This window comes from Sebastes umbrosus, chromosome 17 (assembly GCF_015220745.1).
Source record: "Sebastes umbrosus isolate fSebUmb1 chromosome 17, fSebUmb1.pri, whole genome shotgun sequence".
NCBI lineage: Eukaryota > Metazoa > Chordata > Actinopteri > Perciformes > Sebastidae > Sebastes > Sebastes umbrosus.
Genome location: NC_051285.1, coordinates 6,088,571 through 6,111,651, shown reverse-complemented (window position 1 = coordinate 6,111,651; position 23,081 = coordinate 6,088,571). Strand labels below are relative to the sequence as shown.

The following is a 23,081-nucleotide window of genomic DNA, read 5'->3' as shown; positions in this document are numbered from 1 at the left end:
AGTCCCCATTTCACTTGATCAATAAGCTTGCCAGCTATTATAGACACAGGTGCAGTTTGCGTTGGTTCAGGGGACTCACTGAATGTAGGACTAGTACTTTATTTTAATGATGAATATTATTAACCTTGTTGTGTCTTCATATTGACAGAATAATAAACCAACAAGATAAGAAGATAGATTTGTGGTATTTTTATTTACTTTACAAATAACATCGGACACTCTCTGTCAACACACCGTTAAATATGCACTTCTATTACGCAATGTACACAAACCACATACCTATCAGCTGTGGGGTCAAGATCAGAATCGAGACGTAACTACTCAAAAGATGGTAGACTACTTTCTGTCTTCCAATATTAGTGTTTTTTAAACAGAAAACAGGTTTTATACTGCGAAATTTACTGAAAATGACATAAAATACCGCCACAAGTAGCCTGTGTAAACTTTCAGGTGATCTCCCTCCAGACGGCTGCCAACTTATTTTCATGTTTGTAGTCAAATGAGGAAGTATCATATAGATATCTCCTCATTTAAACTTCCTTGTCCGTTGCAAAGCGAGCATCTGACAAAAGTTCAGCTCAAAACGGCACGCTGCGCAGCGCTTCCTCGCTCTCGGCCAGGACACGCCAATAGAAAACAATGCATCGCATTCGATTCGGAGGGTGTAAGGCTACATGCATCCAAAAACATTAGACGTCTCTGCATTGTATACATTACATTCCCTCTATATATTTTTATTGTGAAACCCCAACCAAGTGACTGATTATACTGTATGTGTGATTATAACCAAACGTTCCTGTCAAATCTATTGGTCTTTAAATATTTAATTTTGTTTCCCTTAGTCTCAAAATTTCTCAACATGTCCTCTCTTGCTCAATGTACCGCATATAATCGGTTCACTGTATTATGCAGTAACATCTTTTTAAAGACTTCCTGTTGCACTTGGTGCAGGGAGATACCAGAGCAAACAGCTGCGACATGCAGCCCCTTAAATCATATTCATTTCCATTAAGATGGAAAATTTAAGGGAAATCACACCATTCTTGTGAAGTCGTTTTGAGAAAACCCCTTGAGTGTATCAAATATAGAATACATCTCTATCAGTGGAGGAAGGCATCACAGGAATGAAAGAGTGGAGAAGGTATCATGGAAGAGAGGGAGGGATTCATCCTGGGACTGAGGACGGCAGCCTGCCAGGCTGTTAAAACAAGAAATCCCTGAAAATCCTTTTCACAAAAAATCCTAGAAACCCTGCTAAATGCCACATATCTGCAATGCTGTCTTTACTGTGAAGGCATGGCAGGGACTGTCAGCAACCAACTAGCAAGAGTAAGTCAGGAATGCAAGTACATAATGAAGGGTTAAATAAAGAATGCAAATCATGACCCCATTATTCATACATGAGTAAGCAGCCGGATGGATTGCATTGTTAAGATTTGACATGGAAAATAATGAATTTAAAACTAGGATATTAGGATATCTAATAAGAGCTGTGTCTGCTGAGCTTCTCCAAATGCCATCGGAGAGGACTACACATACTTCTATACACATGGAGAGTCACATGAGGGGCTTGTGAACAGGCAACCCTATCGCCGGACAAGAGCACCAATATTGGATGATTCTGTTTTAAAAACAATCACTTACGACAATATCTGCACATGGCAAACAAAGAATGGTTAAAGGTTCTATATTTGACATTCAGAACCACTAGATGTCGCACTAGAGCATCAGAATCTCAGACCAAAACCAATGGGCGCGTCAGTAAGATGCATCAGGACATTGTTTTCTAGTCGCAGTCTAGATGCTCGCTGGAGCTGGATATTTTGTTCATTTAATGAACACTGTTATATTAACCACATACATGCAACTATGAAAACAATTAGCAACACACGCTGGTGCTCCATTATGAAGAAAAAAAAAAAGATGAGGGAACATTTTTAGGCAAATCTTCCCGGTAATATTTCTGACCAATGAGCGAACAGCTTGCTCTTGAATGTCGTCATATGAACACAAACGAACCACAGGACAGAATTGTATCAAATGAATCACTGAAACAAAACAAAGCAAAAAAACTACAGGTCTGTAAACGCCCTTTGAAATGATATATTTTACAACTATTTTGCAATAGCAAATACCTATTGAGAGAAACATAAAGTTATGTTTTTATCGACATAATGTGGAATCTGAACAGCTGCAAAACATTCACTGACAACGTACATCTCATGTTTTTTTTCTGCTCTTTCAATACAGCACAGTATATAATGTGCGGCGCAGGCTGTGCTGCACAATCCCAACTTAATAAACATATCTTTTTATAACTAGGTCAAGTTTGAACTCGTGAGCATGCAGGTGCTCCGAGCTGCTGATCTCTGAACAGTGCTTCAGTGTGTATCGTGTGGTGAAATCCAACCTGTCTGGTTCAAAGAGAGCTGGCATCTCTTTAAAGACCACCGTCTATAATCTGTTTAGGATCGTTAATAAATAGGAATAGAAATGTCACAACAAACACGAGTTGAAGGTATTCCATGCGACGCTTAACATCTTCGGCGCTGCGATATCAAGAGACGTCTTTGTCGAGGATGATGCCGTTAAAGTTCTTTGTGGAGTGCATGCGTGTATTAAACGCAGAGCCAGTGATCCTTGCTGCTATGGATTGGGTTGGTGTTACCAAATTGCAAAGACAGGTGTTTATCAGAGAGAACAAAGAAAAAAGCTTGTGGCTCTTTCGCAAAAGGGAAGTTCGATTTTAAGTGGGAAGAAAACTTTTCTCTTGTTTCCTGCATTTGCCGCATGCAGTCAATTAAAAAAAAGTATAGGAATTAGTATTTTCTGAGGGGAGCTTGACTATCTCTACTAATTATCATAGTAAAAAACCTGTGAAATAAAAACACTTACCTTGCATGCATAATACTGTAAATTACATCAGGTACATTATCGGTTGCAAACATCCGTTCCCTGTACAGTAACAAATGCTAACGAGAACTCTTGATTGTGCTAAGAGATGTGCAAAGCCAGCAAAGATACTGTTGCACTGACTGCCACATCTTTAAATAATTGATGCTGATCCTGTGTGTGTGAGAATGAAAGTTAACAACTGCCTGAGAGCAACGCCAAAGTTCCTCTCTTGGAGGTAGGAGCCAGATAATGAAGGAAACAGCAGTGTACTGCGGTGAAAACACTGCTGAGCTTCCTGCGGAAAGCACCTCAATGAGATAATGAACTCTGGGTGTGTGTGAGAGACTTTTTTGACTAAGAGCTACTCGTCATTTCTTGGGCCTAGCCATGCTGAACATCTTTAATCCCCTTCCACCATACAGTAAATCTGTTAGCGCGCACATTAACATTTCAGCCTCCTTTTTGGAATACTTCAGAGCATCAGTGAAGAGGGATGGATATAAACAGCTTGGACTAATCCCAATACCCAGGACAACAAAAAATAATTAATTGTGCCTAATTTGCTGCTGTCTAAACAGAGATTGGATTTCGTTTAATGCTAAACAGGCCGGTCCAGGAAATAAACACATTCCTAATTTAAAATGCTCCCCAAAGTGTTTCTCACTTTTCTCTCCGCTCTCCGCACGAAATATATGCAAATGACAGCATTTAGGTTTCATTCCCTGCACTGAGAGGAAATGGTGGAAGATCCCCGAGAGGGTTTGGAGTCTTAAGCGAGCCGGCTTCATTCTTTCTTCAAAGACCCATCCTTGAGCGACTGCACCCTCCGCTTCCGTACACTGAACTTGTTTGGAGGGCAGAGATGTTTGAGCAACTTATGAACTCTGTCACGGATCAGGTTGGACGGTGGCCTGAGCTCTGCATCAGGCTTTCTGATATTTTTTTTTTCCAGCCCGTGTTCAATCAAATGAGAAATTTGTGAGTAAAGCTGGTTGGATGCTGAGAAGCTCAACAGCTGCTGCTGCTGCTGCAGCTCCTATGAAAGCGGGAGGGGGGGGAAAAAAAAAGTGGAGAGCTTATCTTGAAACCTTCTGATCAGTGTGGAGTAAAGACAGACAGATGACTGACAGAAATAGAACATGGATATCTGACAGTTTATTTGCATCATCTCTTGCATTTTCACAAAGGTATATGTGATGTAATTTGATTGGCACATGGACTGTTTTCCATGACCTATTATGATGAAATATCTCACCAAGAACGGCGTGAACATATGCCACTACAAACCATTAGAATGCAAATTGACAAAGGGGCGATGTGTCACACATTTAAAGGGGCACTCCGCATTAAGTTCAGTTTACTTGTCGTTAGGAGTCCTATTGAGCCCTGTCAAAACAGTTGTAATGTCTTCTGTGACCCACCTTCAAATGACCTACAAAGCTTCTCTTTGAGCATTTCTGTTCTCCTAAAGCGAAAGTGAAGAAGCACAGCTGGCTGGCCTGTTTATATCATATTCCAGATGTGTTCAGCAGGCTGAGTGACTTGGATGTGGCTTTGTAGACATACTTTTCATGTACGGGCGAGGTCGTAAATGTGCAGCTATACTAGGCATGCCTGTCTCTTAAAGAGGGGGGCCTTGAGGCATGTCAGCTCATCACAAGTACTAAAAGATTGAGAAGCACTTTTTAACACTCTGAGAGTGACTACTGCTCACAATCCGTACTTTTCCTTTTCCTTCTTTAATTACAATGACTGTGTTACAAAAGAATTGCCTACGAGCAAAATGGGGAACTCATCAGAGACTTTATGTTCATGACAGGGTATTAAGGCTTTGGGAAGCTACAGTCTACAGTCTATTCAGAACCCACTTGAGTGTAACCTCTTATTTGTGAAATGCACTGTGGAACCATGAAATCAGTGCCTGTGTGTGGCATGTACACAAGCCAGAAGGACTTCAAGGCTACAAATGCTTTGTCGAACTGGTTAGCTTAATTGTGCAGTCCAAAAGGCCGGTCTCATACAGTATATAACAATACAATATTACAGAAACACTGATTTCAGATAAATAAGGAACGGTTTATTGTTGTTGAGCAACTAAAGCTCAGCTAAATGTGGTGTGTAGGTGGCAATTAAACCAAACAGTTGTTGCTGGATTCATACTCTTTATACAACAGAACCTTTTCTGTTTCCTCTTCCAGATTGTTTTTCCCACTCATAGTCAGACATCTTCAAAGTCATCTTCTGTCGGGGTCACAGAGAGGAATCTCCCTCATAATACATTTATATGCTTCCTATTTGCTATGCCAAATACGTACCGTACACTGTGGAGGAAACATATGGCATGTCTGCCAGGACTACGTTCAATCGAGGGCGTCCTCAATCCCAAATCCTCAAATACAGCAGTTTGGTTAGTGGCCCTCCACCTCAAACTCTGATGCTCCACGTACCCCTCTAGCGTCAGGTTTGGACGCGCAGGGCGTCCTCTAGTGGGTGTAGTGATTATGATGGGAGTAAAGGAGGAAGTCAGGTGATGTAGAATAAAGAGCGACACAGTCTATCAGATTACCTTGCATGTTGAAAAGTGACGCTAAAGGAGTACCCAGTGTGTTAAAAAGTGACGCCAAGGAGTCCTGACCAAGCGTGACCAGTTGGTAGTGCGAACTTGTTGGTTCAATCACAAGGTTGTTTCCAAAGTGTGACATCCTTCTGGGATGAGGTTGCTGTGAATCATTAGCATGTATTATGTGGTCTTTTTTAATGAATTGATTTCCCATCCATTATAATGTATTCATCGTCTATCAGTAATGACAATGTGATTGTTGGCAACACTGTGTAATTGTAATTCTGATTACAAGCTGCAATTGGTCACATGATGGATGTCTTTTTAAATAGCAGTGGTTTTCTCCCAAGAAAAACAGTTGTAGCAGAACGGGGGAAAAGAAAGAAAAAAATACAGAATAGTCCTTTTCCACCCTGACAGGAAAGGAAGGCGGGGCAAGTGAGAAGATAAATGAGACACACCTGTGAGCTGGAGGAGGGGAAACAAACCAACTAACACCAGCAGCATGGAGGAGAACAGAGAGAGGAGTGAGGGTGGTTAAAGGAGGAGATCATTTGGAGTTTAATTCAGCTTCTGGACATCTTTGCTCTAAAAAGAAAACAGTGATGTATATAAAAGTAAACTGAGCAGCAAGTGAATCAAGAACCGGCTGGATTTCTTCAACTTTCCTAGACAACACGGCGCTGCTGGAGGTGTGCTGGTCTCTGGAGCAGGTATAGGGGGATAAGTCTTGTACCTGTGTGCAATGGTGGACTTCCTGACCTTCGTTGGACCACTAAGATAAGTCTCCTTTATTGTAACTCTCCAATCTTCTCCTTGTTTTTCCCCCCAAACCTCCCAGACACAAACAAACAAACAAACAAAAATGCTCATGGGAGACCACTGTTTGCTTCCTGTTTCCTTCTGCCAGTCAACATTGGTTCCTTTTTTTTTGGGGGGGGGGGCTTTTTGCCTTTATTTGATATTCACAGTCATAGTTGTGAAAGGAGAAGAGAGAGGGGATGACATGCAGCACAGTACCATTGGTCAGATTCGAACCTCGGGCTGCAGTAAGGACTCTACCAGATGAGCTACCTGAGTGCCCCAACATTGGTTTCTTTTAACCATAACCACCATCAGTCTCTGACCTTAGCCAAGAAGTTATTAATGTAACCATGACAACGAAGGTCCCTTAATGAAGTAGTTATTTCAACACAAACCACCATCTCTCCCTACGTAACCCTAACCAAGTCTTTACCATCTTGCCGATAGGGGCGTCAGATCAGAAAATGCTTCTGATCCGCTAGATGGTTTGTAACACAGAACCATCTGAGAAGCCGTCATTGGAAACTTTGTTTGTTTGGAAAAGGGCAGGCACTTTCAAAAAATACCTGGCAGGGGATTGCATGAACCATCTATCAATCAAACTCTTGCTGAAGCCAGTCGGGAGAAGAGCTTTTCCATCGAGAAGAGCCATGATTCTCGCATGATCTTGTGACATTGTGAGAATCCAGCTGACGTGCAAGATAAGTTATTAACAATATATTCTGTCATTTCATTTCGAGAACTTGTTCATTTGAACACTTTGCATGATCAAGCATCATCAGCAAGCCTGACAAAAGCTAGACAGCAGCATGTGTTGTTTGCTTGACTGACTCTTGCATAGAGAACTGTTGCATGTAAATAGCTAGACTTTTGTCATTTGATTCTGTTGAGTTGTATTGATGTCTGACAGTGTGTGGGAGGTGTTCTATCCATTTTTCATGAATATTTTCTCCCCTATGCCCCTCAAGCTTTGTGGAGATTTGTTTGCTCCTGATGACATTTTAGCATTACGCTCTATGAATAAAGAGAAGGATATGGAAACATCCTCTTCAAGCCCCGCTGCTATACCAGCACCAATTGACTGGGATTGAGGTGCTTCTTTATTTGAGACGAAAAATATGGCAGTAATGTCATTGTTGGATGAGAAAAAATGAAAAAAGAAATATCGCTTCCACTCGCATTGGGAAAGGATTTGAAAGAGGGGAAAGGATTTGAGAAACTTTTAATCATTAGGAGTGATGAAACACGGAGAGCGTTTGGGGGGGAAAGAGTCAAGGGTGGCTAACAAAACAGTGTTGAGAGAAAATGAAGTTATGTTCCATGGGGATTAAGCTGACAGATAGCAAAGGTAAAGACTGCCTCCTTTTCCAACCCGTCCGTGATATCGGGTTTGATCAGGAATAAGGCAGCAGAAGCCAAGTGCAAAAAACAGGACAGAGTCAAATACCGGACTGCCACTCAAGATCGGAGAGATTTCTCGAGGCTGCCGTACAAAATAATACATTTAAGACAGCCCATGTTGTAGCTAACCTATGGAAGAACAGGCAATCATCATTAAGATGCATAAAGAAAATGTAAAAAAGAAACAGTTAAAGGACTTGCAGCAAAGTTTCCAGACGCAAACCGTCAAATTACAGTCGATAGCTGTACCACAAAATGACATGTAATTATCTGAAAAAATACAGAGCAGGTTTTGCAGTCATAATGCATTAAGTGTATGTCAGGAAAATGTCATTTGTTGTTTGCGTATGAATGGTACAGAAAGATGCAAAGAGAGGGACATGGTAAGAGTCAGATAGAGGAAAATGATAACATGGTAACAGTAGGCTGGGTTCTTATTAGAAGTGGGAATGAACTGGGGAAAAGTGACAGTGGCAGTAATTAAGGGAGTTAGTCATGCAAAGGCTGTTAAAAGAGCCCAGCGTTAATACTCGATATGGAATAAAGGCAGCACCAAGATCAGGGAAGTGGATAAAGGTAGACACATGAGTTAACACTGAGCCTCATGTCACTTTGGATTCAAATTTCATGGGATAACAAGGTAGGAAATTGTGCTTGTATTTAGGATCATGAGGAGTGTCCAGCCAATATATCGAGGCTCTGCACCTCCCTGTAATAACAGACAATTTACTTTATTGAAGCGGAGGGTAAATCGGGCTGTTTGGTTGAGTTTTATGTGCTCAGGTAGTTTTAGAACTGAGCTGGAATTACATATTGACTGACCATTTTATGCAGTGTCCAAATGGTGGCAGTAATGTAACATTATCGAAGCGATTTAACTGCAGAGAGACAGTCAGCCTGCAGTGGTTGAGTCCCGTGCTGTGTCACCTAGCTTCAGTGATGCCCTGGCAACGTCTGTACATTAAATGTTCATAGTGAGTACAGTAAGTGATAATACGCATACAAAACAATGAGTCCATATGGCTGGCAATGCGCTACTAATCAGCCGGATGAAGCGTTTTCATACGGCACATTTCAAACTGTCTTTGCCAGCTGAAAAATCGAAATGAACATCAACCTGCTAAAGGGCAACAATGAGCTGCAGAGTCTATATTAATAAATTCCCATGTGCAACTGTCTTATGGTGAAATATTCTACATATATATGGCTCTGATTTCCTTTTGGTCATTTGGGTAATACAAATTAATTTCAGAATATGCACCATGTAAGTAAATCATCAGCTCAATTAATGAAGGTCTTAAATCCAGATGTTGATATAGGACCTCTCTTCAAAACAGGACTGAATACCTGATTATAAAGAAGGTTCATCCTGAAGACAGCCAGCATGTCAGCTCATATTGTGCTTTAGTGGTGTATATATTCCCTTTCGCACAAACAATGTCACAATCAAGCAAATTACCACAACCCAACTGCCACTCAGTGAACCTGGGGCCTTTGGGGGCCCTGGTTGGTAATCCAGCCTTCCTCACAAGGCCATGTTTATTTGTTATTTCCTTCAGTTTTGCAGCTGGTTGTCTTACTCTGTCTCTGCTCTGACTCTATTCACTGCTGTGGATGACAGAGTGAGAAGATCTCCTGCTTGCTACAAGCTTTTTCTTGAACTTTCAACCACATCTCATGGTCTTCCTCAGCCGATGGAGTTTTGTCAATCGAGTTAATGAATTAACATGTTTGTTTATTTATTGTTTTCAATCCCGTGAGTCGTGGTTAGGTTATGGTTCATCTCTGTACATGTGTTAGGATTATCTGTAGAGATGCTGATGCAGTCTCGACTTGATGCACAATGATACAGTGTTTTAGTACTCGAGATCGGTCTCAAGACCACTTTTTGAAGGTCTCGGTCTCGTCTTTGGAATGGACCGCATTTTTACTCGGTCTTGTCTCGGTCTCAGACAAAGCTTAATTTGTTTTCAGTGGGTGTTTTTATGGGAATGTGGATCTTTCAGATCAATTTGAGGAGTGCCGCAGTGGTTTGGATGTTCCACATTTTATTGTAAATGCGTCATGCAGTCTGGGACTCGCACTGGTCTGGTCTTGGTCTTGACTTGTCAAACCCATCAAAGTCTTGGTCTTGTCTTGGTGTCGATGCACTCTGGTCTTGGTCATGACTTGGTCTCAGTTCAGGTGGTCTTGACAGCAGCACTGCAATAATAATGAAAAGGAGAAAAATAATATTCTAGTCGAGGCTATAGGTTTGGGTTTAGAAGTGTTTTTGTGACATGGTAAGTTGCTGCATTGTTAATGCACCAAACCACTGTTAGATTTAATGACCTGAAATTTAGTAATAAATAGAAGTAGGATTTTTAAAATCTCATATCCAAAATTATGCTTTTTTACCCTATCAATTTAGCATTATAGTGGTGAACACTGCATTCCCCTGCAAATACGCAGCAGGTGGCTGAATGAAGCTCATATGTCTGCGCATTACACACTCTATACCGCTGACAGCCCATCACTTAAATTCACATTATGAACGATCTACTTCTTTTTTCCTCTCTTATATAGTTACAGAAACCAGGCCGCCTTTTCTGAAAAGTGGTCTTTTCTACAGGGAGGCTGCGACTTCAAACATGCCTCTCTCTGAAGAGTCGGCTGCGGGTATAAAAAAATGCAGTTGAAGCAGACCAGTTTCACAGCACACTAACTAAAAGAAACGACAAAATAAAAGCAGCCATTACATGCTCGTATAGCCGTGTGGTCTGCCTTATAAACTGCCCCCGTGGCCTCCAATATGTCAGCAAGCGCAACAGGCATGATGACAAAGAGAGGACGCTCACTCTTCAATTGGTCAGACATTTGAAGGAGATCGATCATACGCCAAGTGATCTCAAGCGGTCATCATGCAGAGCGCACACAACCTCCTTAGGTGTGAAGATTTGTTGCCACTTAAGTTACTCTTCTCCGCTGTTTAGAACCCAAAAGTAATTTAAAAAGAACTGACTGTTTGAGAAATCTTTCTTTAGCGATGACACAGCGCTATGGAGACGGGTCTGGCTATGCGACACTAACTCGTGGGTTCTGTAGCTTCCGAAGCCAGGTGATTCCACTAGATATAGATAGCTGAGTTGTGCATTTTTCACGCACTGCTGGACAGTTAGACTGAAATATGTTCTGATGTTTGACATGACGAAGATTAAAGTGCCCATACTGAGATATAATTATCATCATGTTATAACAACGAGGGGAAAAGGTTGAGTTTGAGAAAGTAGTCACTATTACAATATGTTCTTCTCGCACATATGAATCACATTTAATAATGACTTTTCAAAGTCAGGTTTTATCCAGCACACATCTAGCTACATGTTTGGGCAAGAGGAGCAGCTAGAATCTGTTGTTTGGTGGAGAGATTCCCTGATAGGGCAGAGCACAGTTCAATAGCACGGCAAGTGAAACCACTCTTCAAACATGCTTTGCCTGACTGGATGTGTTAAAATCACTGTGCTGTAGTTATGTGGTCTGACAGACTGCTTTCTTTTCCACAGTGCAATTGATTTTCCTAAGTCTCTATCTGGTCTTCATTCCTGCTCCTCTTTTCGAACTGAACGTTAACTAGACATCATATCTGCTCTTCCTACACGTTTAGAAACGTTGGTGTTGATGACTGAAGCTATGGATATGTTGAACTAACACCGAGCGTAGCAGAATGTGTTGCTGGGAAATAAAGTAAAGACATAGAAAGTAATATTAGAAGTATTAATGTTATCCTCAGGGCATCGTCTGAAGTCAGTAAATCTGTTCAGTGCTCACAAACAAATATCAGAGCGAGAGAGTGTAGATTTATTTATAGTATACATCACCTACGATAGCTCAACATCACATGCACAAGAATACACATAATATAATGAACAAAGTAGAAGCTCCGTGTGGATGAGATGGACGGGATTTAGACAGAAGTCGTGAGTACAAAGTGAATAAATGAACAGAATGTAATGAAACTGCATGTAATAATGAAGGAATCAGAAAGAATAGCAAAGCAGTCATTTATAAGTTTTACAAAAGTCCACTTACTGTTCTTGTTTTAAGAGAAGCTTTCATCTGCATCTCACTCTCACTGTTTGGAGCTGGCTTCAGGTGGTAAACATTCAGCATAACTGTGAGTCAGCATCAAAAACATCAGCATTAAACACCGCTGAAGACGACAAATTAAACAGCAACATGTGTTATTTTCATCCTCTAGAAAGACACATGTAATCTCCATCGGCAGGATGACATCATTTGTCTGTGCCACGGTTGCGTCAGAATTTCCATAGCTACTAACATGCTATTTAGTACATTAAAACAGTATGTGATTTTTTTTTTAGTATGAAACCTTAGTGTGAGACCAATAGTACATGAATTTCATACTATTTCTGGTGAATTATTATTACAGTATGCAAACGCTGGACAGTACGGTGGTATAAATATCCCACAACGCAACACACGTAACTGACGTTGACGGACAGCTCTGCAACATCAATAATGCTTCAATTTATCTTTAAGTATAAGATTTCACTTTGCTGTAGGCGTAATATAGTTTATAATTAATCCAGACTTTGATTCTCACAAATCGTCCTTTTGGTCACACAAGGTTGCCACGGGTTACACATCAGGAAGTGACGACGTAAATTACTGCTCAATGCATCTGAAAAGATACTGTTTATTCACACAAAAGTATGTTGAAATTGGACGCGTCACTAGTCCTGTTGAAAAATCAATATGGTCAACGTTTGGGTAGGTTTAGACACAAAGATGACTCGGCTGGGTTTAGGGAAATATCATGGTTTGGGTTAAAAGGACTACTTTGTTAAGGTTAGGGGAGCTTCATTGTTATGGTTACAATAGTAAACACGTGGTTATGGTTATGGAGCAATCGTGGAACAACCTGTTGAGTTTGTTTGAGCACCACAAACTCAAGTTCAAGTTAAATTTGATTGTCATGCAGATTAAAGATACAATGAGGTGCTTGTGCTCAGTTGCTCTCTGCCTTACGCAAGGGGCCCACATCCCCAGACCTGAAACAGCTAAAGGGATGCTGTTTGGGCCCGCAGCGTTAAGCTTTGTTTATATTTGTGCAAGACACTGTGGCGCGGGCCTCCGTAGATGAAGCGTGCACTACAAGCATGCACAGAGGCGTTGTTCGTTGCAATATGCTCCGAAACTTTGCCCTTTTCACAGCCTGCAGCAAAAAGTGTCTTCTTTCAGTGTGTTGCCTATTTCTTTCCAAGTATTTAATGCCATGTGACCGTCCCTGTGGTCTCTCAATGAGTCGTAGAGGTGATACAACTTGCGGAGCCTTCGCGCACTACGCAAAAGCAGTGATGACGTCATTTTTCTGCCTCACTACGGCGACCATAAACCAGGCAGAAGGGGGCGTAAAGGTTATTAAACTCGTCCAGGGGGGAGGCAGAGGTTTTCGATCTTTAGTCTGTAATGTCCTGCAGCCCCCTCCAGATGCAGCGTGAGTTATGTTATGTTTCTTTATTTGGATAGGGGGCAATGCACAAAGACCATTAAGCTTGTATAAAACAGGAAAGTTGTACTTTACCGGGATTCATTCTCCAGTTTGTCCCTATATTGCCAAAATAAATTCCATTCTTCTAAATTGTTTTAGGTCAGAAGATGGATCTCTCAGCAGGTAAATCTGAAACTATCTGAATAGCTAGATACCACTACAGGTAGAGAACAAATCTCTTTTAATGTCTTTTTAAATTCTCAATTGTACCTTAAATTAGTTTGGACTGCAGATACCTGCATTAGTGAATAAATAAGTGGATAGACTGTGTGGAGACACCGGTGTCTCTGGTGAGCCCTGTTTCTAGCCCGTCTGGTAGCTCTGTGGCAGGCTATTTGCTTTGTGTAATATAAAACATCTACTCCCAACTGCGATGACCGATTATATTTCATTACATTAGTTGTTTTAACCTCACCTCTCAGCAGAGGCTCCCTGGAAGCAATGAGGCAAAATACCAAGCGAAAGTAAGATTTTAAAATGTAGCACAGCCGTCTTATTCCCAAACTTTAGCACACATTATGTAATGTTTGGTCGGCCTTAACAAAGTTAAGGATTAAGAAGAAGCAATAAATGATCACATTAATAATGAGCCGTGGTAGAAGTCTCTCAGAGTGCCTTCATAAGAGTACTGCAAGTTGTTGGTTAAACCTGTTCAAAAGTCCCCAATCAAAATCCCATTCATTTGAAGCAACTCTTATTATATTTGCCATTGCTGTTGGCTGAGTCATCTCTCGCGTCCCAACACAGACATGCAGCTGTGGAGTGCTCGGCTATTTGCAAGAAGCAGATAAACCGAGAGCCATAATTCAAACAGCGGCTTGTGTAAGTGGATATGAAAAGCCTTTGCAGTGAATGACAATGGTTTCACAGCCCAAGAAAGTTAAATAAAGTTAAATTAGACTGGGATTCCACACCCAGTTTGAATGAATCATTTCTCTGAAGCACTTTTTTCCTTCCTCTGTTTCCCCATATATTTGGCCTCAGGCTTTTATTTTCATGAATTTAGTATTTGCTAGTTTAGTGGTAAAAGCATTAAGTGAGCTGGAACGCGAGGGCATTAATTAAACATTAAAGCCTTGACTTGAACAATAACAAGAATGTCCTGGTGGTGAGGAGCTGTTCCTCTTCTTGCCAGAGTGTCCAACACGACACTCTGGCTGCCACCGCAACTATTCTCCTAATTAACTTAATTGGTCAAGTGATTATCATCACCTCATCAACACTTTGGTTAGAGTAATGATGGGTGTTTCGGCAGCGACACATGACTCTAAATTATCATCCGTTAGTGTTTCCATTGCTTTATATACTTAGTTATTAAAGCCTTGTTCATAATTAGCAAGTCAAAGCTATCTCCTCTTCTCCTACTGACGATGCTATCATCGACAAAGTGATGACAAATTATGGCTTTACTCATTATCAGCGAATAACACGAACGTGTGCAAAATAATCTGATATGTTTGCAAAAACCTTGAAGGCAACTTTACTTTCACCAATTTCCCCATTTCAAAGCACTGAAGTCAGAAAAAAAGAACTGAGGAGGAAGACAGATTGATTAAGGAAACCTTAAAGATTTCCTCCAGACATATTTTTTAAACATTAAAATACTCTGAACTCTAAGTTCAATTACCTAGTTAAAAATTCTTAAAATTACATCTATAAATTGTGATTTGGAAGGAAAATCCTACAGGCATCTACTTAATCATTCATATTTGTCTGACTAAAAACATTTCAAGCACAAACATACTGGATTATCTTCCACATACATAAAACTGGAACTGTAAATTACACATGTAAAACAAGCTTACATGCTTGTAAATAATGTTTAAAGACATTATGAATACAGTTTTAACACACACTTTTTACACATAGGTCCCATTTGTACTACACTATTTATTTTCTGACCATATTCAGACGTATCCTCACAACTCATCTCAGCTATTGCCAGACAGAAAGTTGATAGTAGACACTGCAAAACCCCGGATTAGGTCCAATGCCAAGATTTTAAAAATGTGTTTAAAGTTAAGATATGGTTTTGGTTATGCTTTATTACAATAATCATATACATACAGGTACATACGTGAAATTTGACATTCTGCATTTAACCCATCCTAAGGACCAGTGGGCTGCTGTGAAGCACCCAGGGAACAACTTGGGGTTCAGTGTCTTGGTCAAGAACACTTTAACATGTAGACAGTAGGAATCGAACTGTCAACCTTACGGTTAAAGGATGACCACTCTACCCTATCTAAGATATTTGCTCTTCGCTCATTGCAAGCTATAGAGTGCAGAGCCATGCAGAGGCAAAGTCCAGCGCAGGTGTAATATGCCCTGAAAAAGTGCACAAAGAACGCCATTCACTGTTTGTAGGCAACAACAACGGTTGTAGTTGTTATCTCATTGGTTGCGCTTTGAAAGGTCAGCGGCAACCAAGGTCAAAGTTGAAAGAATTAAAATTTTGAGCACAGCGCTGGGTGGCAATTTCAAGCAGTGCACCATACCAAGGGGTAGTGCTTCCACCTAGTCAGATGCAACATGTTCTCATGCCAACTCATACCGCCCCTTGGCTTCAAAACCATTATAGTTACTCATGCCGTCACTTTCGGTTTAAGCAACAAAACCACTATGGCTAAGTTTGGGAAAGAACTACATGGTTGGGCTTAAAACTACTACGTTTGTACAGTGAAAATGAACGTTGTGAACACAGGACACGGACAGCAGTCTCCTGGATGAAAGCCTTGCGTTTGTTGGACCCACCCACCTCCGCTCCCACCCACCATGTGTGTGTCTTTTCACACTACCGGAGCTACTGGTGCTAAAGGGTGCTTGTGTGGCGGTAACACATGCCGACAGCCATGACAAACGACACCCTGGGAATGAGAATGGGCTGTTGGGCGGCACCGCTCTCCTCATAGGAAAACAATGGCACAGCCAGCACAGAGCGATTTTGCCGCTGATCTGCGGGCGGCTTCTAAAATACTTGGTTAAGATTATTGAAGTATTCTGGCTCGAGTTAAAACAAATCCAACATTAATTTCATGTCTGAGACAGGACACAAACGGACACATGAAACTGGATGAAACACCCCCCCGTCCTTCACACCCTTACTTTCTGCCTCCCTACATGAAGGACAGACTGTTGTTCAGCATTGGGACTGAACACTGGCACTGGATGTAAATCACAAATTGTCCAACATGACTGTAATTTCCTTGGATACCAGACTGCACAACAACAGCACATATCTATGAGCAATTAAAGCTTTGAGAACATAATGCCCTTGTGAAATATGAAAGCCACCTTTATATATATATATATAAATCATGTGCTCACAAACACGAGCATACATTATGAGTGATAAATATGAACAACAGACAGTGCCTTTACTCATGATGATTTACAGCAACCTTGCTACTGCAGGCAAAATCTGCAAGATGGATTGCTGATGGTTCATCTGATTGTCTATCTATACCGTTCAGTTCGGCTTTCAAATATCAAAACCCACTCTCCTCTTTCTGTGCAGGACTGCTTTCTCCATTTCTGCCTCCCTCCCTTACCCACTGTCCCTCGGGAGACAGCGAGGGTGTTTTTCAAGCTTTGCCTTTGTTTACCTGGTTCTTTGTTCTGGGCTGTCACATTATCTCTCTAAGTGACGACGTAGCCTCCCTGCGGGCTCATAATGAGGAAATAGTGGTGGCACACGGCCTTGTTTCTCTACGTTGAGGGTATCACCGCATGTTAGGGCATGCCATTGTTCAAGTGTGGACTTATTTGGCAGTTGACAGATTTATTCTAGGCTCTATGATAGCGGTCTGTATTTATTTAAAAAGGGAGTACATCTTTGTTTGTTTTTCTCTGCAGATAGAACCACGCTGGGCGTCAGCATCGCCGGATCTGTAACCTACTTTCCAAGACAGATTTAAATCGGCTATTGCATACATTGGGTTTTAAAAATATCAATTAAATATTACAAAGTTTAAAAAAAAAAAAAGACGAAATCCATCCGGCCAATGAAACATTGCCCTGACATTAAAAAGTTGAACTATCACAGCTCTCCCCGCACGCTGCAAGATCAAATCGAATGCATACCCTTGCAGAATTATTGACTTCCACCCTGCAGTGCTTCCGCAGTGTTCCCATCTCAAAGCGAAAGTTCACATACGGACTCCTGTGATGTTAGACTGTTCAATCACAATTTGTGAACATCAACAGATCTTTCAAAGGAAACAAGGCAGGAAGGAATCTGAAATCTCTGATAAAATCAAGATGTATAAAGCAGGATGACATCCCCTGACAAATACCGCTTATATGGAATTTTACATACAAATTAGGTGTAGAAGAGATGTGAACGAATACATTATCTCCCCTCTGTCTGAGAATACCCTCCAGAGATGAGTCATCGAGCTTTTACCCTCAAAGGTCTCACAATTCGATTTTCTCCTTTATGCAATTTTTGGCAACCCTTTTTTTAGAACTGTAGCTATCCATATGACCTTAACATTTTTGTTGCACTCATGCCTCCTGCTCTCATCAGGTCACATTTCTTATGTAATTAGCTTGCATGAAGACAGTTTAGGTACCATGTCCAACAGGACAACCCATTCTCTCTGGTGACAGTCACTCGTATTGTTGTGTGCACATGGTTCTAACAATATGAGATGATTATAAATTCATTATCTCTTTTTTTTTTTTTTTAATCAGGATGATTCATCTGCCTGTTTAGCAAACACCCAGAAAAATATTGAACCAGTTGTCCAAGTGTTAATATGCAGTGATTACACTTCCACTCGAGGTCATTTCTGTCAGCAAATAGCTGCTTATAAGTAAACCAATTCTGATTTCCACTTGGATCCTGTAACGACCTCCTCCGTTCGATTTTCGTTTGGGTTTAACTCCTTTTGGAGACGTGACTAAATACAGAAGCTCTGCAGATAACAGAGTGCTGTTCAGAGGTAGCATTACATAACCCTTCTGCTTTCCTTCACAGCCTCTCCTCCATATTTCACAGAAATCTGAGTTGCACACGCAATAGCTTTTGTGATGTCACAAAAGGAAAACTAAAAATCGGCATACGTGCAAATAACAGTGAAGATACGACCCAGCATGCATCAGGTGAGCAGGTAAGGTGCTGTGGATTTTTGGTAAGACGCAGTGAGGCAAATTTAAATGGTACATCCAAATGCTTACTCATGATCATATAACCACACATTTCACATTTTCTCCATACCACTATAGGCCAAGGGGACATACTGTACCATGGGAAACTCACTCACCAACAAACACAAGGTTTTCATACAAGAGACCGCTGTTCATGTCTCGCGCCAGACTTTTTTTTCAGACTTCTTTTGTCCGACATTTTTCAGATATTTGTTTTCAGACTTTTTTGTCCGACATTTTTCAGATATTTTTTTTCAGACTTTTTTTTTCAGACATTTTTCAGATATTTTTTTTCAGAATTTTTTTTCTGACATTTGTTCAGACTTTTTTTTCGGACATTTTTTCAGACATTTTTTTCGGACATTTTTCCAGACTTTTTTTTCGGACATTTTTCCAGACTTTTTTTTCAGACTTTTTTGTCCGACATTTTTCAGATATTTTTTTTCAGACTTTTTTTTCTGACATTTTTTCAGACTTTTTTTTCGGACATTTTTCCAGACTTTTTTTTCAGACTTTTTTGTCCGACATTTTTCAGATATTTTTTTTCAGACTTTTTTTTCGGACAATTTTTCAGACTTTTTTTTCAGACTTTTTTTTCTGACTTTTTTTTTCTGACATTTTTTCGACTTTTTTTTCAAACATTTTTTTTCTGACTTTTTTTTTCTGACATTTTTTCGACTTTTTTTTCTGACATTTTTCAGATCTTTTTTTTCAGACTTCTTTTGTCCGACATTTTTCAGATCTTTTTTTTCAGACTTTTTTTTCTGACATTTTTTCTGACTTTTTTTTAGGTATAGTCCGACAGATAGCATGAGAAAAATAATGTGTATTTTGAACATTAAAACATGTTAACATGTTCTAGTAGAAACCCAAAGTACAATAAACCTGAAAATGAGCATGATAGATCCTCTTTAATATTACCACTACTCATACCATTACCACTACCACCATAATAAACTGGAATAAACTCATGGCTTGCATGAGTCAGCAAAATGTTTCCCCTAAAAATGGAAGAAAAGTCATAATTTCTGGATTAGGTTTGACAACTTTCATCTTCACAGTCGCTATAAAACTCATATTTGTCTGTGACAACAGTCCTGTGCTGTTTCCATTTAAAGGTTCCAGAGACATTGCTACCGCTCAGTTTCCAGTTCCTGAGACCTGCAGGACATTTGGCCATTGTGCCTCTATCACGCAGTCCTTCTCTAATAGCTCCGTCCCATTAACTCTATTTTCATAGCATCCACTTTCCCTTGTAGTGTGTGAAACCTTGTTGACAGCATGGCAATAGACCATTCAATTCCCTGTAATTAATGTTATATGCCACCATTAAAAATGAACTCTAATAATAACTTAGCTAATTGGTTTGGTGGACTGAGGTCCACTGACAAAACCTACTGAAATACAGACACACTGAGGTACATTGTGGAAGGGAAAAGTCAGATTATATGTGGTTAGAAAGTGTGTGTATTAATGTAAAACGGTGTCTTTCCTTGACAGATAAGTGTTCCAGACTTTGGGTTAAAGCAATTACACAGTCACCAAGCTTCCCTCACCATTAATTTCAGTGAAGACCAAGGTGAGATGCGATCTGACTGAACTTTGACTTATGAAGTAGCAAGACCCACCAATGTCGAGCTGATTTCATGTTGAAGATTTTACAGCGTTGGCTGACAAGAAGGCTCTTTTTCATCCCACAATGCCCTTTGCTGGCCACTGAAATATGTGCGAGGGCACATATCAAGTAGCATAAATTCTACTGAGTAGCACTGTGCCAATGCTCACGAGGTGGAAGAGAAAATTCTTGCCGCTGTGATGATTTTCCAGAGTTGTAGAATCATACCTGCAAGCGAGTAGGCAATAAACCACTGTGCACCATCTTGGCATCTGGTAAGCCTTCAAACTGGCCCGGTTCATATTTTATCTTCTGTAGTAAAGCACCCACACCAGTTCAACCCCGTACTGCGTTTTGCTGCAGGGTTGTTGTTGGTATGAACACGGCTGAATGCATTTAAGAAACTGTAGTAATATTGTCAGAAGTATTTTATTTTCTCTTTGCCATTCTGAAGTGTTTATTTTTTTCGTCTGATTAATTTTAGGGCTGAATTAACAGTGGCTTTATGTATTTAAACACTGCGCTAGTTTTGTTATGGTGCTATAAACACAACACGTAGTTTTGGCAGCTCCACACTATCAGCCTGGATAAATCAAATTAATGGTAGTGTCTAAACGGTGGCTTGACAGAAAACACAGACTTTAATGGCTGATGTTTTCCCTGTTGCATGCCTGCTCATGTATACTCAGAAATGTAACATTGTGCATACATGACTCACACCCATGTTACCTGTCAGACACCACAGCTTTACAAGTTTAACGTCTACATCTGGTCAACTGCAAATTAGCCTTAAATATTCCATTTTAGCCTTGTTAGCATAATCTTCAATTTGACTCAAAACATCACATTATAGTAAAACATTTCTGTTTACATTAATTGCATTCAGATTTGGCACCTTGGCTACCCCCATACAAGGCCATACGTGGGCATAACCATATTTCAAGACAGTGACTTGACCCATAATTCAATGTTCACGTACGAGTTCTGAGTTAATTCTGACCTTCCCGATACTGTGTGCCATACTTCTGATGTCAGGGGCAACGATACTTTCACCCAATACTTAGAAACAGCAAAGTTAAGCTGTCACGTCAGCTTGATTTGGTTCCAGTTGGAGACAACCTTCCATTCATCAATTGCACCCACTTATTGAAGGTATGAAGGGGCCTGGAGTTCATCCCAGCGGTCCAACATTCACATAATTTAGAGTCTTCAGAGTAGAGTAGAGGAAGAAGCAGGTAAAGGTCAAACACGATAGGACCAAGAACTAAATCTTGTGGGACACCGTAAGAAAGAGAAGCAAAAGATGACAAAACAGAGAAACAAATACAGGCCTAGCAAAATTCAGACAACATTTTGTGAGATGTAATGGGACTCCAATACTTCAAACACTTATGCACCTTAAATCGATCAATCAATCAATCAATAAAACTGTTTTGTATAGCACCTTTCATACAGGTTAGTGATGTTCAAAGTGCTTCATAGATCACTGACAAGCCGAAAATAAGACCATAGAAAAGACAAAACGATTCAGCAGTTTAACAATTTGATGATTTGAGACCAATGTATGCAAGACAATGAAATGATAAAAATGTAATACAATAGAATAAAAGCTATAATAACTGTAATAGTAGTGAAACGGTGTCGGGTAAAAAATAGATAAAAATAACAATAAAATAAATACAATCAAATCAGTGAAGAATATATTAAACACCTTCACAAAACATTTTAAAGCTGCAGGACTTTTTTTTTTTTAAGTATATCTATGATTCAGAATTGCAGGAACCATTCAAAATAAGCCGAGGGGCACAGCTAGGAAAAATGGATTGATTATGGACTCTAGGCAGAGGCCGAAGGGGGCTCTGATATTTTTCAGATCAGAGACTGCAAAATCAGGAGCGCATCTTATTGAGCGTAGCACTGAGGTACTGGAGGGAGATAAAACAAGATGAACCACTGGCCAAAGTGTAAAATCACTGTGGAGGAAAGATGGGAACTATCACTGCTCTGTTATCTTTACCCATGTTAGTGGGTGTATGCGTTAACATTTGAGATATCTCGATGAAAACAGTCTTTTCTGAGTTTTATTTATGATATAAATCATACATATTTTAACACACATCTTAGCAACACCTACCGTATATTTAATCCATTTTTTTTAATCTAAATATCACTGTAAATCCCTTACACACCCGTGGTACACCAACACGTTTTTTTTGGCCGATTAGACTCTTCACAGGACTGTGTGCTATATGTCAGGTCAAAGGATGGTCATGCAACACTCCTCCGCTCTCTGACTTTCCCTCCTCTTGAAGCAGTCGTGACCTTGCTGGCTCCTCAGGTGGAACAAAAGGATTAGATGTAGTGTCTTCATGCTGGCAAGAAGCACAATGATTGAAACGTATTTCTTTCCCTTTTTTTTCTCTACTAATAAAATATTGCCTTTGCTTCATTTGATCTCTATTTAAATTTCTAATAAAAAGTCTTTGTAAGGACCGGTACTGTGCAAGTGAGTAATTGAGTAATAAAATCCATTTCTTTTTTTTTTCTTTTTTGGCAGTTTTCAGTTTGAATTTGTTAGAAAATGTGCAGTTTCTTACAAGAAATGCCAACTTCCATCTTTAAAACCTGTCCACCCTCTGGGTAGGGAAGTTAGTGCAGATGCTTAGTGAGGAACCCCGTCACCAAAACTGCTCCTACGATTTACTGCCAGCTTCTCTCTGGCTCTCCTTCTTATGCCATTAAATCTTTTCCTGTATTGGGCTGCTGTTTGAGGAGGGCCGGAGCAACAATTAACCAAATGTGTTCCCTCCTCCCCAGCTAATTTACCATCATCCGTCCTCAGCGGCTCATTTTTCGATGCCATAGATTTGCTCTTTGCAATTCGGTGCTGGCTGCTCAAGGACATCAGTTCGCTCCACACTGTACTTTGGTGCGGCACTATACTCAAAGAGGAGTGTAACGCTGAAAGCACTGTGTATATTCAGTGAGAATGTGTTCAACTAACGCATATGTCAGTTTAGCATACACACAGTTTTCTACAACAAGTGTCAGGCATTTTTTGTAACAAAACAGGGTACATATTTTTTTTCTGGATGCAGTTTTAC

General features: G+C 40.3%; 1 long non-coding RNA gene across 1 annotated transcript in view; it reads right to left on the bottom strand.

Annotated features, from left to right (window-relative positions):
* Nucleotides 1–9,741: 9,741 nt before the first annotated feature.
* Nucleotides 9,742–23,081, bottom strand: part of LOC119475292 — a 46,510-nt gene continuing 33,170 nt past the window's right edge. The window contains exons 3-4 of the long non-coding RNA XR_005203754.1: nt 11,729–11,811; nt 9,742–9,862 (exon numbers count right to left, since the gene is read on the bottom strand). This is a non-coding gene — a long non-coding RNA (uncharacterized LOC119475292). The remainder of the gene's footprint in view (nt 9,863–11,728; nt 11,812–23,081) is intronic.